At 41.8% G+C, this 19,790-nt stretch overlaps 1 long non-coding RNA gene across 1 annotated transcript in view; it reads right to left on the reverse strand.

Annotated features, from left to right (window-relative positions):
• The window catches only part of LOC138854095 (uncharacterized), a 57,588-nt gene extending 40,701 nt beyond the window's left edge, over positions 1-16,887 (reverse strand). The window contains exon 1 of the long non-coding RNA XR_011393294.1: positions 16,707-16,887. This is a non-coding gene — a long non-coding RNA (uncharacterized lncRNA). The remainder of the gene's footprint in view (positions 1-16,706) is intronic.
• Positions 16,888-19,790: the final 2,903 nt, after the last annotated feature.

Genomic DNA, 19,790 nt, shown 5'->3' on the forward strand with positions numbered 1-19,790 from the left:
GAGGAATACACCACTCAGAGTAATACACCACTCAGAGTAATACACCACTCAGAGGAATACACCATTCAGAGTAATACTTCGCTCAGAGGAATACACAACTCAGAGGAATACACCATTCAGAGGAATACACCACTCAGAGGAATACACCACTCAGAGTAATACATCGCTCAGAGGAATACACCACTCAGAAGAACACACCACTCAGAGGAATACACCACTCAGAGTAATACATCGCTCAGAGGAATACACCACTCAGAGGAATACACCACTCAGAGTAATACATAGCTCAGAGGAATGCACCACTCAGAGGAATACACCACTCAGAGTAATACATCGCTCAGAGCAATACACTGCTTAGAGGAATACACCACTCAGAGGAATACACCACTCAGAGTAATACATCGCACAGAGGAATACACCACTCAGAGGAATACACTGCTCTGAGGAATACATAACTCAGAGGAATACACTGCTAAGAGTAATACACCACTCAGAGGAATACACTGCTCAGAGGAATACACCACTCAGAGGAATACACTGCTCAGAGTAATACACCACTCAGAGGAATACACTGCTCAGAGGAATACACCACACAGAGTAATACATCGCTCAGACGAATACACACTCAGAGGAATACACCACTCAGAGTAATACATCGCTCAGAGGAATACACCACTCAGAGTAATACACCACTCAGAGTAATATACCACTCAGAGTAATACACCACTCAGAGTAATACATCGCTCAGAGGAATACACCGCTCAGAAGAATACACCGCTCAGAGGAATACACCACTCAGAGGAATACATCATTCAGATGAATACACCACACATGGGAATACACTACACACAGAAATACACCACTCGGAGGAATACACCACTGAGAGGAATACACCACTCAAAGGGATACAACACTCAGAGGAATACACTGCTCAGAGGAATACACCACTCAGAGGAATACACTGCTCAGATGAATACACTGCTCAGAGGAATACACTGTTCAGAGGAATACACCGCTCAGAGGAATACACCACTCAGAGGAATACACTGCTCAGAGGAATACACAACTCAGAGGAATACACTGCTCAGATGAATACACTGCTCAGAGGAATACACTGTTCAGAGGAATACACCGCTCAGAGGAATACACTGCTCAGAGGAATACATTGCTCAGAGGAATACACCACTCAGAGGAATACACTGCTCAGAGGAATACACTGCTCAGAGGAATACACTGCTCAGAGGAATACACTGCTCAGAGGAATACACTGCTCAGAGGAATACACTGCTCAGAGGAATACACCACTCAGAGGAATACACTGCTCAGATGAATACACTGCGCAGAGGAATACACTGCTCAGAGGAATACATTGCTCAGAGGAATACACTGCTCAGAGGAATACACTGTTCAGAGGAATACACCGCTCAGAGGAATACACTGCTCAGAGGAATACATTGCTCAGATGAATACACCGCTCAGAGGAATACACTGCTCAGAGGAATACACTGTTCAGAGGAATACACTGTTCAGAGGAATACACCGCTCAGAGGAATACACTGCTCAGAGGAATACATTGCTCAGAGGAATACACTGCTCAGAGGAATACACTGCTCAGAGGAATACACTGCTCAGAGGAATACACTGCTCAGAGGAATTTACTGCTCAGAGGAATATACTGCTCAGATGAATACACTGCTCAGAGGAATACACTGCTCAGAGGAATACACTGCTCAGATGAATACACTGCTCAGAGCAATACACTGCTCAGAGGAATACACTGCTCAGAGGAATACACTGCTCAGATGAATACACTGCTCAGAGGAATACACTGCTCAGAGGAATACCCTGCTCAGAGGAATACACTGCTCAGAGGAATACACTGCTCAGAGGAATACACTGCTCAGAGGAATACACTGCTCAGAGGAATACACTGCTCAGAGGAATACACTGCTCAGAGGAATGCACTAGTCAGAGGAATACACTGCTCAGAGGAATACACTGCTCAGAGGAATGCACTGGTCAGAGGAATACACTGCTCAGAGGAATACACTGCTCAGAGGAATACACTGCTCAGAGGAATACACTGCTCAGAGGAATACACTGCTCAGAGGAATACACTGCTCATATGAATACACTGCTCCGAGGAATACACTGCTCAGAGGAATACACTGTTCAGAGGAATACACTGCTCAGATGAATACACTGCTCAGAGGAATACACTGCATAGAGGAATACACTGTTCAGAGAAATACACTGCTCAGATGAATACACTGCTCCGAGGAATACACTGCTCAGAGGAATACACCACTCAGATGGATACGCCACTCAGAGGAATACACCACTCAAAGGAATACACCACTCAGAGGAATACACCACTCAGAGGGATACACCACTCAGAGGAATACACCACTCAGAGGAATACACCGCTCAGAGGAATACATCGCTCAGAGGAATACACCACTCAGAGGAATACACCACTCAGAGGAATACACCACTCAGAGGAATACACCACTCAGATGAATACACCGCTCAGAAGAATACACTGGTCAGAGGAATACACCGCTCAGAGGAATACTCCACTCAGAGGAATACACCACTCAGAGGAATACACAACTCAGAGGAATACACCACTCAGAGAAATACACTGCTCAGATGAATACACCGCTCAGAGGAATGCACTGCTCAGATGAATACACCGCTCAGAGGAATACACTGCTCAGATGAATACACCGCTCAGAGGAATACACCGCTCAGAGGAATACACTGCTCAGAGGAATACACTGCTCAGATGAATACACCGCTCAGAGGAATACACCGCTCAGAGGAATACACTGCTCAGATGAATACACCGCTCAGAGGAATACACTGTTCCGATGAATACACCGCTCCGCTCAGATGAATACAACACTTAGAGGAATACACCACTCAGAGGAATACACAACTCAGAGGAATACTCCACTCAGAGAAATACACTGCTCAGAGGAATACACTGCTCAGAGGAATACACTGCTCAGAGGAATACACTGCTCAGATGAATACTCTGCTCAGAGGAATGCACTGCTCAGATGAATACACCGCTCAGAGGAATACACCGCTCAGAGGAATACACTGCTCAGAGGAATACACCGCTCATAGGAATACACAACTCAGATGAATACACCGCTCAGAGGAATACACTGCTCAGTGGAATACACTGCTCAGAGGAATACACTGCTCTGAGGAATACACTGCGCAGAGGAATACATTGCTCAGAGGAATACACTGCTCAGATGAATACACTGCTCAGATGAATACACTGCTCAGATGAATACACTGCTCAGATGAATACACTGCTCAGCTGAATACACTGCTCAGATTAATACACTGCTCAGATGAATATACTGTGCAGAGGAATACACTGCTCAGAGGAATACACTGTTCAGAGGAATACACCGCTCAGAGGAATACACTGTTCAGAGGAATACACTGCTCAGAGGAATACACTGCTCAGAGGAATACACTGCTCAGAGGAATACACCGCTAAGATGAATACACTGCTCAGAGGAATACACTGCTCATATCATGTGGGAGTTCGATACGTGGATAGGGTAAAGTAAAACTCACGTAGGCTGGAAGTACGTATAATTACAGATAATGTGGGGAGCGCCCTAACAGCCGTAACCTTGTCTCCTTGCTCACTCTCGTAACACTGACTGGCCGCCCACAGTACCCATATGTGAGGGGGTCTTTGAATACTGCTGTGGTCAGCACAATATGAATACAGACAGTGACTCAGGCAGAGACGGTTGGTAGTGAGTCATCTACTGGTACACTGGTTACTGGTAACTGGTTACTACTACTGAGAGCTCGGCGACGCTAACGTATGTCCTCCCGACATACAACTAATACAAACTAGAGATGGCAGGTTTACAGCTTGGGCTGATTCTATACAATGTCAAAGTACACAACAATTAAACATTATAGCATACATAAGTAGAACATTGGAATGGAAGCTTACGTAACTGAAACTGTAATGCAATACAAGGTATAATATAGCACAACTCATCGAATGAAACTCAACGTTGGGATTACACAATAGAAGTGATAAAAAAAAAATTTGATCGATCGATCTGTATTCATGTGATCTACGGATTCTGAGGAAGGAATATATACAAGAAAGAGTGTTTAACAGAAAGGCAGATTCGGTGCACTCAAATCTAGACTGTTAACTTTCAGAACTCGAAGAGAACGTGAACACAAAAAAAAATTCTTGAATACTGATAAGTTGATACTGGAATTATTCATCTATACAGGTTATTTACATTTAACCCCAACTCTGCTAGGGTAAGATTGACATATGCAGAATGGGTGTCATCTCTGGGAGGATCAAACTCTGTAGCATTGGCTAACTCATGCTGTATTTGAGGCAAATCTGAATTGGATGTTACAAATGATACTTGGGGATTTCTCAATACCTGTCTTGTACGTAGGGAATAACGACATTCAGGTTGATCGTCTGACTGAGTATCAGAGGAAGAGAGTACAGGATCAGGAGGATTGTCAGAGTCTGTCACATTAGTCTGGGTTGGAACATCATTATCATCACATACTAACTTCATATGATCTAAATGCGATTCTTTATACTGACCAGTACTAATCTCTCTAACCTTATACTTATTACCAGTGATATGTTCAACTACTCGATAAGGACCAACAAACTTTTGATCAAGCTTTGGCATTGCAGACGTTTTGTTAAAGTTAATCAGCATAACTCTCGAACCTACTTTGATTTTGGATGGCTTTGCTTGAGTGTTTGCGACTTTTGTAAATTCTGCTGTTGATTTATGAAGTGTTTCACGGATTCTTCTAAAAACACTTTGAGCTAAGCTGGTACGAGTTGCTATGAAATCATCAGGGTTGTAATTTGGTTTCGGATTAGAATATAACAACTCATAAGGCAAACGTTTATCTACACCGTACAATGCATAATGTGGAGTGTCACCTATAGAAACATTGTAAGCAGAATTTATAGCACACTGCACATCAGGTATAACTTCATCCCAAGTTTCACTGTTGGGATTGATAGTGGCTCTCAAGACATCAAGTACTTTCTTATTGGTTCGTTCCGCTAACCCATTGCTGGCAGGATGATGAGGAACAATGGTGGATTTAGAGATCTTGTACAAGGTGCACAAATTTTCAAGAATCTCATTACAGAATTCACCTCCATTATCTGTTACTAGGGACTTAGGGGTGGTATGCCTGCAGATAATGCGTTCTTTAAACGCCTTAGCTACTGTCTCGGCAGTCTTATCTGCAATAGGAACTAACTCACAATATCTGGTGAAATGGTCTACCATAACACACAGATGTTTGTTGCCTTGGAGGGAACATTGGAAATTAGTTAACAAATCTAGCGCAACTCTTTCCCACGGTTCGCTAGTAGTTGGATACACTTGGATTGGATTAGGGCCATTAGCATTGCCTTTATGTTGCATGCAGACACTACATTTCTTAACATACTCAGAAATATCAGTTGCCATACGAGGCCAAAAGTATTTCAATCTGGCTTGTTTTACTGAACGATCCATACCAGGGTGTGCAACACCTGGTACATCGTGAACTAGCTGTAAGGCTACATTCACTAGTGACTGTGGAATTACTAACTGGTATACTCTTCTGCTAGGAGTACCCAACTCGGCTGTTCGATACAGTAATTCTTGGTTCATGACAAAGTCACTGATGGGTGCTGGTGGCTTCACAGTCAGAATAAGATCTTCCTGGAGCAGGAATCGAATCACACCAGACCACATGGGATCTGTTCTTTGAGCATTCTTTACATCTTCAGCACTAAATGGAGGGTCTGCAGTTACTATACTAACATGTCGCGATAAGGCATCTGCGACTACATTTGACTTGCCAGGTAAGTGTTCAAAGGTGGGATTGAACTCTTGGATAGTCAAGGTCCATCTGGCTAACCTTCCAGTAGGTTGTTTGTTCTGGAATAAAGGTATCAGTTCTTTCTTACTGGAGGAATGAACAAACTCGGTGGAGTGGATGACTCCCCCCGGTTGAAAAAATTAACGTTATAACACGCAATATGAGCAAGGGAGAACGAATCTACTATCACAAACTGCAAGCACGGGAGAAAAGAAATGAACACGGTGAACAAATCTGATATTCAATCTGAGTCGCACACAGTGACACGAGGTATCAGCTATAAACTTCACTTACAAACGTTAACAACGTGGAAGTTACTCGAGAAATAACTTCTTACAATGCACTGATTACTGTCAACTAGGAAGTAGGCTTTTTCAACACACCCAGAGAAGACACTGTCGAGAAAAGATACATAGTCCTCCCCACCAACTCCATTGCCAAACACGTTTCCAACATCTTTTCCAATACATCATTCCAAGTATCTACCTCCACAACCACGACCATCAAGGACATCACCAGTAGTAGACAGGACAAGCTTCCATCCTCTGCAAGGGTATACATAATCCCTTGTAATGACTGCAGCAAATTATACGTGGGCGAAACATCAAGGGACCCCAAAACACGTATTTCAGAACACCAACACGCAAGCAGGTCTGACGATACAAGGAATGCCTGTGTACAACACCGTAATTCAAACAACCACTTGATAAACTACAGAAACTCAAGACTTATCGCGAGAGAAGACAACACTCAATACCGAAGAATCCTGGAATCATCACTTATTTCTATATCCAACAACTTCAACCAGAATAATGGCTTCTATAACATAGCTGAACCACTTGCCAAGAAACTTCTTCATCGCTATCCACATAAGAACACAGGAATGGAAGAACACTGCAGAAGGTCTGCTCACAAACTTATCCAATATCCCTTCCAAGCTACCCAAGATTTTAGACTCCATAACCCCACTCGGTACATCATCAGATGCAGCATTCTCCACCTGACCTCAACATTCTGAACCTGACTATAAATACTCGCGTACCTTCCACCCCAGGTAGATCTGTTTGTGACCTGAAAAAGCCCACTGTGTGGGCGAAACGTTGTCAATAAAGGATCACATTACAAAGCATATATGTTTATATTTCCATTGTGCCGGTATTTTATACCATTTATTTCCAACAGTACAATGAACAAAAGAACATTACAATACCGCAGGTAACAGTACAACACCCTAGGTAACAGTACAACACCCTAGGTAACAGTACAACACCCTAGGTAACAGTACAACACCCTAGGTAACAGTACAACACCCTAGGTAACAGAACAACACCCTAGGTAACAGTACAACATCCTAGGTAACAATACAACACTATGGATAACATTACATCACCCTAGAAGACAGTACAACGCCCTAGGTGGCAGTACAACACCCTAGATAACAGTACAACAACCTAGGTAACAGTACAACACCCTATGCAGTAGTATAACACCCTAGGCAACAGTACAACACCCTAGGTAACAGTACAACACCCTAGGTAACAGTACAACACCCTAGGTAACAGTACAACACCCTAGGTAACAGTACAACACCCTAGGTAACAGTACAACACCCTAGGTAACAGTACAACACCCTAGGTAACAGTACAATACCTTAGCTAACAATACAACACTCTAGGTAACAGTATAACACCCTAGGAAACAGTAAAATATCCTAGGTAACAGTACAGCACCCTAGGTAACAGTACAAAAACCTAGGTAACAATACAACACCCTAGGTAACAGTACAACACCCTAGGTAATAGCACAGCACCCTAGGGAACAATGCAATACCCTAGGTAACAGTACAACACCCTAGGTAACAGTACAACACCCTAGGTAACAGTACAACCCCCAGTGTAACAGTACAACACCCTATGTAACAATACATAATCCTAGGTAACAGTACATCCCCATAAATAACAGAACAACACCCTCGGTAACAGAGGGTAACAGTACAACATTCTAAGTAACAGTTCAACACTCTAGGTAACAGTAAAACACTCTAGGTAACATTACAACAACCTAGGTAACAGTGCAACACCCTAGGTAATAGTACAACAACCTAGGTAACAGTACAACACTCTAGGTAACAGTACAACACCCTAGGTAACAGTGCAACACCTAGATAACAGTACAACACCCTAGGTAACAGTAAAACACCCTAGGTAAGAGTACAACCCCCAGGGTAACAGTACAACACCCTAGGTTACAATACAACACTATAAGTAACAGTTCAACACTCTAGGTAACAGTAAAACACCCTAGGTAACATTACAACAATCTAGGTAACAGTACAACACTCTAGGTAACAGTAAAACACCCTAGGTAACATTACAAAAACCTAGGTAACAGTACAACTCCCTAGGTAACAATTCAACTCCCTAGGTAACAGTACAACACACTAGGTAACAGTACAACACATTAGGTAACAGTGCAACACCCTAGGTACTAGTACAACACCCTAGGTACTAGTACAACACCCTAGGTAACAATACAACACCCTAGATAACAGTGCAACATCCTAGGTAACAGTACAACACTCTAGGTAACAGTACAACACCCTTGGTAACAGTGCAACACCTAGATAACAGTACAACACCCTAGGTAACAGTACAACACCCTAGGTAACAGTGCAACACCTAGATAACAGTTCAACACTCTAGGTAACAGTAAAACACCCTATGTAACATTACAACAACCTAGGTAACAGTACAACACTCTAGGTAACAGTACAACTCCCTAGGTAACAATTCAACTCCCTAGGTAACAGTACAACACACTAGGTAACAGTAGAACACATTAGGTAACAGTACAACACCCTAGGTACTAGTACAACACCCTAGGTACTAGTACAACACCATAGGTAACAATACAACACCCTAGATAACAGTGCAACATCCTAGGTAACAGTACAACACCCTAGGTAACAGTACAGCACCCTAGTTAACAGTACAACACTCTAGGTAACAGTACAACACCCTAGGTAGCAGTACAACACCCTAGGTAACAGTGCAACACGGTACGTAACAGTACAACACACTAGGTCAAAGTACAACACCCCTAGGCAACATTACAACACCCTAGGTAGCAGTACAACACCCTAGGCAACAGTGCGACACCCTATATAAGAGAACAATACCCTCGGTAACAGTACAACACCGTAGGTAACAGTTCAACACCGTATGTAACAGTACGACACCCTAGGTAACACCCTAGGTAACAGTGCAACACCGTACGTAACAGTACAACACACTAGGTCAAAGTACAGCACCCTAGGTAGCAGTACAACACCCTAGGCAACAGTGCGACACCCTAGGTAGCAGTACAACACCCTAGGTAACAGTACAGTACCCAAGGTAACAGTACAACACCCTAGGTAAAAGTACAACACCCTGGGTAGCATTACAACACCCTAGGTAATAGTATAACACCCTAGGTAACAGTACATCACCCTATATAAGAGAACAATACCCTAGGTAACAGTACAACACCGTAGGTAACAGTTCAACACCGTTTGTAACAGTACGACACCCTAGGTAACAGTACAACACCGTAGGTAACAGTTCAACACTGTAGGTAACAGTACGACACCCTAGGTAACAGTACAACACCTTAGGCAACAGTACGACACCCTAGGTAGCAGTACAAAACCCTCGGCAACAGTACAGCACCCTAGGTAACAGTTCAACATCCTAGGTAACAGTACAACCCCCTAGATAACAGTACAACACCCTAGGTAACAATACAACACCTTAGGTAACAGTACAACACCCTGGGTAACAGTACAACACCCTAGTTAACAGTACATCACCCTAGTTTACAGTGCAACAACAACACACACACAGCAGAATAATGCACAGGGCAACGGTACAATGCACCTACTAACATTACAAGGTATCAGTTAAAAGTATAACATGCGAGGTGACGGTACAATGTATTAGGTGACAATACAAACTATCAGGTGACAATACAAACTATCAGGTAACAATACAAACTATCAGGTGACAATACAAACTATCAGGTGACAATACAAACTATCAGCTGACAATACAAACTATCAGGTGACAATACAAACTATCAGCTGACAATACAAACTATCAGCTGACAATACAAACTATCAGGTAACAATACAAACTATCAGGTGACAATACAAACTATCAGGTGACAATACAAACTATCAGGTGATAATACAAACTATCAGGTGACAATACAAACTATCAGGTGACAATACAAACTATCAGGTGACAATACAAACTCTCAGGTGACAATACAAACTATCAGGTGACAATACAAACTATCAGGTAACAATACAAACTATCAGGTGACAATACAAACTATCAGGTAACAATACAAACTATCAGGTGACAATACAAACTATCAGGTGACAATACAAACTATCAGGTAACAATACAAACTATCAGGTGACAATACAAACTATCAGGTGACAATACAAACTATCAGGTGACAATACAAACTATCAGGTGACAATACAAACTATCAGGTGACAATACAAACTATCAGGTGACAATACAAACTATCAGGTGACAATACAAACTATCAGGTGACAATACAAACTATCAGGTGACAATACAAACTATCAGGTGACAATACAAACTATCAGGTGACAATACAAACTATCAGGTGACAATACAAACTATCAGGTAACAATACAAACTATCAGGTGACAATACAAACTATCAGGTGACAATACAAACTATCAGGTGACAATACAAATTATCAGGTGACAATACAAACTATCAGGTGACAATACAAACTATCAGGTGACAATACAAACTATCAGCTGACAATACAAGCTATCAGGTGACAATACAAACTATCAGGTGACAATACAAACTATCAGGTGACAATACAAACTATCAGGTAACAATACAAACTATCAGGTGACAATACAAATTATCAGCTGACAATACAAACTATGAGGTGACAATACAAACTATCAGCTGACAATACAAACTATGAGGTGACAATACAAACTATCAGGTGACAATACAAACTATCAGCTGACAATACAAACTATCAAGTGGCAATAAAAACTATCAGCTGACAATACAAACTATCAAGTGACAATACAAACTATCAGGTAACAATGGTGAGGTGTACTTAGCTCTGTGAAGACCTGTTTGCGCGCTCTCTACGAATTGAAGCAAGATGCCCCCCATCGAGCAACTTTACCAACAGCTTAAGGAAGAATTGAGGATGGCGAAGATGGAGATTCGGCGACTGACCGAGGAAAACAAGAAGATTCGTAGTAGTCCTCCTGTTTTGAGTCCTCAGGTCAAGAAAGGAAACTGGTCAGTGGCTGGACAGCAGGGAACGAAGTTGACGATCAAGAAGACGAATGGAAAGGTAGAAACGATGAAGAAGAAAGAGACTGCCGTGGAAACTGTTGTGGAAACAACTAATACATTCTCAGTGCTACCCGACGAATGTGAGTCGACTACTGGGAACGTCACGAAGAACGACACCAAGGAAGGTAAGAATATTGTTGTTGTTGGGGATAGCCAAGTTAGGTATATGGATAGGGCGTTCTGCTTGAAGGACAGGAGTAGGAGACAGAGAGTGTGTTTTCCTGGGGCTGGGATGGAGGATATTGTTAGCCGTCTGGATGACATCATGAGAGGTAATGGGAGCAATCCTATTATCTGTCTCAGTGCTGGAGACAACGATGTTGGCAGACGTAGGAGTGAGGACCTGATTAGCAGGTATAGGTCAGCTATAGAGATAATTAGGAGGAAGGGTGGGAAACCTGTCATATGTGGCATTTTACCAAGGAGAGGAGTTGGAAATGAATGGTTGTCCAGAGCAATTGGTGTCAATTGCTGGCTGGACAAATACTGTAAGGAAAATGCGGTAACATTCATTGACAACTGGGACCTCTTCTATGGCAGAAATGACATGTATGCCAGGGATGGGGTTCACTTATCTAGGTGTGGGGTGGGAGCACTGGCAACTGCAGTGGAGGGAGCAGTTAGGGCTTTAAACTAGGAATAGTTAGAGTATGGGTTTTGGCGGGAAAACTGTGAAGTCGCAGTGTAGTAATATGAGTACTAGGAGAACTAGTAATAGGCAAAATGAGGTGGATATTGGAAAGCCAGTGGCACTAATTGACAAGGACAGTAATAGGTTTAGTGGAATAACAGAAAGGAGCAGGAAGGGTAAAGAGACAGGAGGGTCTTTAAATATATATTACACAAATAGTCGCAGTGCTAGGAATAAGATGGACGAGTTGAGACTAGCTGCTAGTGCAGGTAACATAGATGTATTTGCCATAACTGAGACGTGGTTTAATTCAAAAAGTCGGGACATGCCTGCGGAATGTCACATTCAGTGTTTTAAATTGTTCCAAGTAGATAGAAGTGTCGGGAAGGGGGGTGGGGTGGCACTGTATGTCCAAGATCGCTTGAACTGTTGCATAAAAACGGGTATTAAGTCTGAAGTAACACATACAGAGTCAGTTTGGATAGAATTTTCAGAGGGGCATGAAAAATTAATTTTAGGTGTGATATACCGTCCCCCAAACTTAGATGGAGACCAAGGGAGACTACTATGGGAGGAAATTGTTAGGGCCACGAGGCACGATAATGTAGTAATTCTAGGAGACTTTAACTTTAGTCATATTGATTGGAATTTCTTGACTGGGAATTTAGAATCATACGACTTCTTAGAAGTAGTTCAGGATTGTTTTTTGAAGCAGTTTGTGACAGAACCTACAAGGGGTAATAACCTGCTTGACTTAGTTCTGGCAAACAATGAATCCCTTGTTAATAATTTAGAAGTTTCAGAGGAACTGGGTGCTAGCGACCACAAATCAATTACATTTAGCATTGAATGGAATTATGATAGTAGGGATAACTCAGTAACAGTCCCAGATTTTCGCTTAGCAGATTACGATGGGCTTAGAGAACACTTATCATCTGTTGACTGGGGTAACGAAGAGAGCTATCAATATGACAGTTTTCTGAACACTATACATGCTGCTCAAAGAACGTTTATCCCATATAAAGAAATTAGATCTAATAGAAATGACCCAAAATGGATGAATAATAGGCTCAAATATCTACTAGGGCATAAGAAAGGAATTTATAGGCGTATCAAAAGAGGTGAGGGTCATCTTATGAATCAGTATATTGACATTAAGAGGGACATTAAAAAGGGGATAAGAAAAGCTAAAAGGGACTATGAAATTAAAGTTGCCAGGGATTCTAAAACTAACCCAAAAAAGTTTTTTCCAGGTCTATAGAACAAAAGTTAGAGATAAGATAGGTCCCCTTAAAAATAACTATGGGCATCTTACTGACAAAGAGAATGAAATGTGCTCGATTTTAAATAATTATTTTCTCTCGGTTTTTACACAGGAAGACACTAACAATATTCCAGTAATAAATTTTTATAGTGAACTAGAAGAAGATAAATTATGCAACATCACAGTCACTAGTGAAATGGTTGTGAAGCAGATAGACAGACTGAAGCAAAATAAGTCGCCGGGTCCTGATGAGGTTTTTTCAAGGGTTCTTAAGGAATGCAAAATGGAACTCTGTGAACCATTAACTAATATTTTAAATTTATCTCTTCAAATAGGTGTAGTGTCTGATATGTGGAAGATGGCTAATGTAATTCCTATTTTTAAAACAGGGGACAAGTTGTTACCGTCAAATTACCGCCCAATAAGCCTGACCTCAATTATAGGCAAATTACTAGAGTCAATTATAGCTCAGATTATAAGAAGCCATCTCGATAAGCATAGCTTGATTAATGATACTCAACATGGATTCACAAGAGGCCGGTCTTGTCTAACTAATTTATTAACTTTCTTCAGTAAAGCTTTTGAGGCTGTTGACCACGATAAAGAATTTGATATTATTTACTTAGATTTTAGTAAGGCATTTGATAGAGTTCCGCACCATAGACTGTTAAAGAAAGTGGCAGCTCATGGCATTGGGGGAAAAGTGCTCTCGTGGATCGAGTCATGGCTCACTGACAGGAAGCAGAGAGTGTCCATAAATGGGGTTAAATTCCAGTGGGGATCTGTAACAAGTGGCGTTCCACAGGGATCAGTCTTGGGCCCGTTGTTGTTTATAATATATATCAATGACCTTGATGTGGGAATTACTAGTGATATGAGCAAATTCGCCGATGACACAAAGATAGGTAGGATAATTGATCCAAACGTAGACGTTAGGGAACTTCAGGAGGATTTAAACAAACTATATTCTTGGCCAGAAAAGTGGCAGATGCAGTTCAATGTGGATAAATGCAAGGTTCTGACGCTCGGGAGTGTCCATAACCCTAGCACTTATAAGTTAAATGATGTAGAACTTAGCCATACAGATTGCGAAAAGGACTTGGGGGTTATGGTAAGTAGCAACCTTAAACCAAGACAGCAGTGCCTAAGCGTACGTAATAAGGCAAATAGATTACTGGGATTTATATCAAGAAGTGTAAGCAACAGAAGTCCAGAGGTCATACTGCAGCTTTATACATCATTAGTAAGGTCTCACCTAGATTATGCAGCTCAATTCTGGTCTCCATATTACAGAATGGACATAAATTCGTTAGAAAACATTCAGCGCAGGATGACTAAATTAATACATAGCATTAGAAATCTTCCTTATGAAGAAAGATTGAAGACTCTTAAGTTACATTCACTTGTTGGTTTAGAAAGACACGTAAGCAAACACTATGACATATTTATTAGAAAACGTTTCGGTCCTGGGACCTTGATCACTTCTAACATACAGAGGTAGAAAGGCATTGTATATATAGGCGGAGGGTGAGGTGTGACGCACGTGACCTGAGGAATGTCATAAGAACATAAGAATGGAGGAACACTGTAGAAGGCCTACTGGCCCATGCGAGGCAGGTCCTTATCAAAACAACCTCTGCCTATGATTAGGACGGGTAGACGATGAAATCATGTGACTCCTGTGTTGTTGGGTTGGTGGTGCTTAAGTATCATGTATGCCAATGCTTTTGAAATTTTGTAGTTTCCAGTGTTGCGTTCTATAGTGTCGCCTTCCTCTTTGTACTGGACTGATGAAGCCACTGTGTGGCGAAACGTTTCCTGAATAAAGATTCCCATATGCTGCATAAGTGTCTCAATCTTCAACTTGTCGGTTTTTCAAACCATTCATCACAAGATAGGTATTAATAAAGGGGATATTAATAAGGTCTTGAGGATATCTCTCCAAGAGAGAACCCGCAGTAATGGATTTAAATTAGATAAGTTTAGATTTAGAAAGGACACAGGAAAGTATTGGTTTGGAAATAGGGTAGTTGATGAGTGGAACAGTCTACCTAGTTGGGTTATTGAGGCTAGGACTTTGGGTAGTTTCAAATTAAGGTTGGATAAGTACATGAGTGGGAGGGGTTGGATTTGAGTGGGACTTGCACATCAGAGCTTATTTCTTGGTAGCATTGAAAATTGGGTTGGTCAAATGTTTTGTTAGTCACGCAGTGGTTCCCAAACTGGGGGTAAATTACCCCCTGGGGGTAATTTAACCATTTTTGGGGGGTAATGGAGGGGTGACAGAAAAAAAGTTATGAATTCTGAAAATCAAGAAAACAATGCGGTACCCGGTATGAGGATTATTGTTAACTTTGTCTTAGTATATAAAGTTGTAAAGTAAACCTATTATAAGTAAGTAATAAAGTTAAACCAAATAACAATAAACATCAAAAACTAATATACAGTATTAGAAAAGAAGAAATATATAGCTAAGTGTGTGGAAACCCAAAAGTATTTTGACAAGTATGCTTCAGGACAAAAGTCACTCAGTAGCCCAGATCGACCTGTCCAGTACGCGTCACTCACTTCCTGAGGCTGCCTCTATTTCACACTGTCAGTTTATCTGTGAGCATCAGCCGAGGTAGACATAAGCTGGTATGTATGTGTACTGCCCTGTGCAGTATATAGTTAGTATTTACCCACTGTTACTGTGAATTTGTAGCTATTATTAATTTTATATATAATGTATGTGTGGTTTTTACGTTTTCAATGGTTTTGCTAGGATTAGCAGAGTATGCGAGGCTGTATACGTTCACGTTTAGCCATATATATCAATAATAACAACATTTTGTGAAAGGGGTAATATGCTTTATGTGGCATGTTAAATTGGGTAACAAGCTGAAAAAGTTTGGGAACCACTGTGTTAGTGGGATGAATTGTAAAGGACCTGCCTAGTATGGGCTAACAGGCCTGCTGCAGTGTTCCTCCTTTCTTATGTTTTTATGTTCAATACAACGCACAAGATGACGTTAAAACGCACATAATTACAATACAATGAACGAGTTGACATATACTACTGTGTGACGGCGTTACGTGTTAGGTGCCGTCACACGCTTTGTTACTATAGGTTACAGAACAATATGTCAATGCAACAGGCCACCCATGTCTCCTGGGTCATAACGAATCACATTGCAACGCAACAATTAAAACACAAAAATCACAGAGTGAAGCCCCAAGAGACAGTGCAACCCACAAGAACACAGTACACTAGAATAAGTCACAGTGCAACCCACAAGAACACAGTACACTAGAATAAGTCACAGTGCAACCCACAAGAACACAGTACATTAGAATAAGTCACTGTGCAACCCACAAGAACACAGTACACTAGAATAAGTCACAGCTCAGTATACCAGGTCATAGTATACCGAACATAACGCATAAGAATATAACATAACGCAGCAAATAGCAGATGAATGCAAGAGGGTACAGTGTAACATACCAGGTCAGAGTACAGTGCCTTAGTTCACAGTACAGTGTACCTCCGTCACGTTACAGCACGTCACGTCACAGTAAAACTCTCCTGTTAACAGATAAGAGCAACAGGTTGCACTGCGATGCAACTGGTCGCTTCAAGAAGCCTGCCAGGAGGCGGCTGGTTCAGTGTTCACCCTGAGCTTGGGTACAGCACACTGCTCAGAAGCAACACAGCCCCTGCGTGTTGCACTGATCAATAATCGAGCTATACTCATGAAATTCGTCATGAGAAGCCACTACCTTACGCATATATGCTGTACCTCACGCATGTATGTTGCATGAAGAGAATATTTATTGTACCTAAAGCATGTTTATTGTATCTCACCCTTGTCATCTGTATCCCTCATGCATGTTAATTACACTTCACATACGTATATTGCACCTTATGCAAATATGCTGCACCTCACGAATGTCTGTTGAACCTCACTCATATATACTGCACCTCACGCATGTCTGCTGAACCTCACTTATATATCCTGCACATCACGAATATTTGTTGAACCTCACTCATATATACTGCACCTCACGAATATCTGTTATACCTCACTCATATATACTGCACCTCACGCATGTCTGCTGAACCTCACTTATATATCCTGCACATCACGAATATTTGTTGAACCTCACTCATATATACTGCACCTCACGAATATCTGTTATACCTCACTCATATATACTGCACCTCACGAATATTTGTTGAATCTCACTCATATATACTGCACCTCACGAATATCTGTTGAACCTCACTCATATATACTGCACCTCACGAATATTTATTGAACCTCACTCATATATGCTGCACCTCACGAATATCTGTTGAAATTCACTCATATATACTGCACCTCACGAATATTTATTGAACCTCACTCATATATGCTGCACCTCACGAATATCTGTTGAACCTCACTCATACATACTGCACCTCACGAATGTTTGTTGAACCTCACTCATATATACTGCACCTCACGAATATCTGTTGAACCTCACTCATATATACTGCACCTCACGAATATCTGTTGAACCTCACTCATATATACTGCACCTCACGAATATCTGTTGAACCTCAGTCATATATACTGCACCTCACGAATGTTTGTTGAACCTCACTCATATATACTGCACCTCACGAATATCTGTTGAACCTCACTCATATATACTGCACCTCACGAATATCTGTTGAACCTCAGTCATATATACTGCATCTCACGAATATCTGTTGAACCTCACTCATATATACTGCACCTCACGAATATCTGTTGAACCTCACTCATATATACTGCACCTCACGAATATCTGTTGAACCTCACTCATATATACTGCACCTCACGAATATCTGTTGAAGCTCAGTCATATATACTGCTCCTCACGAATATCTGTTGAACCTCACTCATATATACTGCACCTCACGAATATCTGTTGAACCTCACTCATATATACTGCACCTCACGAATATCTGTTGAACCTCACTCATATATACTGCACCTCACACATATATGTTTCTCTTTGTAAGAACTTAATAGCATTGTATATATATGAATCAATATTGATTGCAGAGGAATGTTAGTTTCTGGTTCACTGTTAACTAGGAATTGATGCCACTGTAAATTATAGAAGAAATTGATGTAACATTTAATATTAATAAAAAATAAACGAATAAAATAATAGGATGCTTAATATAACAAACCAAAATTATGTTACCCTCTTTAAATTAAACCAGGAATGAGTTTTATCAATGTTATGTCAAAATAATTATCCACAAATCACAACCTGTGGTGGATTATATAGTAATAAGTAGAAGAACAGAACTATAATTAATGAGAGGAAAGTTAAATTCTCCTGACGTATATCTGGAGAACGTTCCGGGGTCAGCGCCCCCGCGGCCCCGTCTGAGACCAGGACTAGTCAAACTTTTCACTAATTTTTTAAATGAGATCAAAATCGATGAATTTTAACACGCAGGAGTAGGTTGGTAGACAGTAACAGCCCAGGGAGGTACTACCGTCCTGTGGCAGTAGGTTGGTAGACAGTAACAGCCCAGAAAGGTACTACCGTCCTGTGGCAGTAGGTTGGTAGACAGTAACAGCCCAGGGAGGTACTACCGTCCTGTGGCAGTAGGTTGGTAGACAGTAACAGCCCAGAAAGGTACTACCGTCCTGTGGCAGTAGGTTGGTAGACAGTAACAGCCCAGAAAGGTACTACCGTCCTGTGGCAGTAGGTTGGTAGACAGTAACAGCCCAGAAAGGTACTACCGTCCTGTGGCAGTAGGTTGGTAGACAGTAACAGCCCAGAAAGGTACTACCGTCCTGTGGCAGTAGGTTGGTAGACAGTAACAGCCCAGAAAGGTACTACCGTCCTGTGGCAGTAGGTTGGTAGACAGTAACAGCCCAGAAAGGTACTACCGTCCTGTGGCAGTAGGTTGGTAGACAGCAACAACCCAGGGAGGTACTACCTACCGTCCTGTGGCAATAGGTTGGCAGACAGTAACAACACAGGGAGGTACTACCGTCCTGTGGCAGTAGGTTGGTAGACAGTAACAGCACATGGAGGTACTACAGTCCTGTGGCAGTAGGTTGGTAGACAGTAACAACACAGGGAGGTACTATCGTCCTGTGGCAGTAGGTTGGTAGACAGTAACAGCCCAGGGATGTACTACCGTCCTGTGGCAGTAGGTTGGTAGACAGCAACAGCCCAGCGAGGTACTACCGTCCTGTGGCAGTGGGTTGGTAGACAGCAACAGCCCAGGGAGGTACTACCGTTGTGTGGCAGTAGGTTGGCAGACAGTAACAACACAGGGAGGTACTACCGTCCTGTGGCAGTAGGTTGGTAGACAGCAACAGACCAGGGAGGTACTACCGTCCTGTGGCAGAAGGTTGGCAGACAGTAACAACACAAGGAGGTACTACCGTCCTGTGGCAGTAGGTTGGCAGACAGTAACAACACAGGGAGGTACTACCGTCCTGTGGCAATAGGATGGCAGACAGTAACAACACAGGGAGGTACTACCGTCCTGTGGCAGTAGGTTGGTAGACAGTAACAGCCCAGCGAGGTA

Source organism: Cherax quadricarinatus, chromosome 49 (assembly GCF_038502225.1).
Source record: "Cherax quadricarinatus isolate ZL_2023a chromosome 49, ASM3850222v1, whole genome shotgun sequence".
Classification (NCBI taxonomy): Eukaryota; Metazoa; Arthropoda; class Malacostraca; order Decapoda; family Parastacidae; genus Cherax; species Cherax quadricarinatus.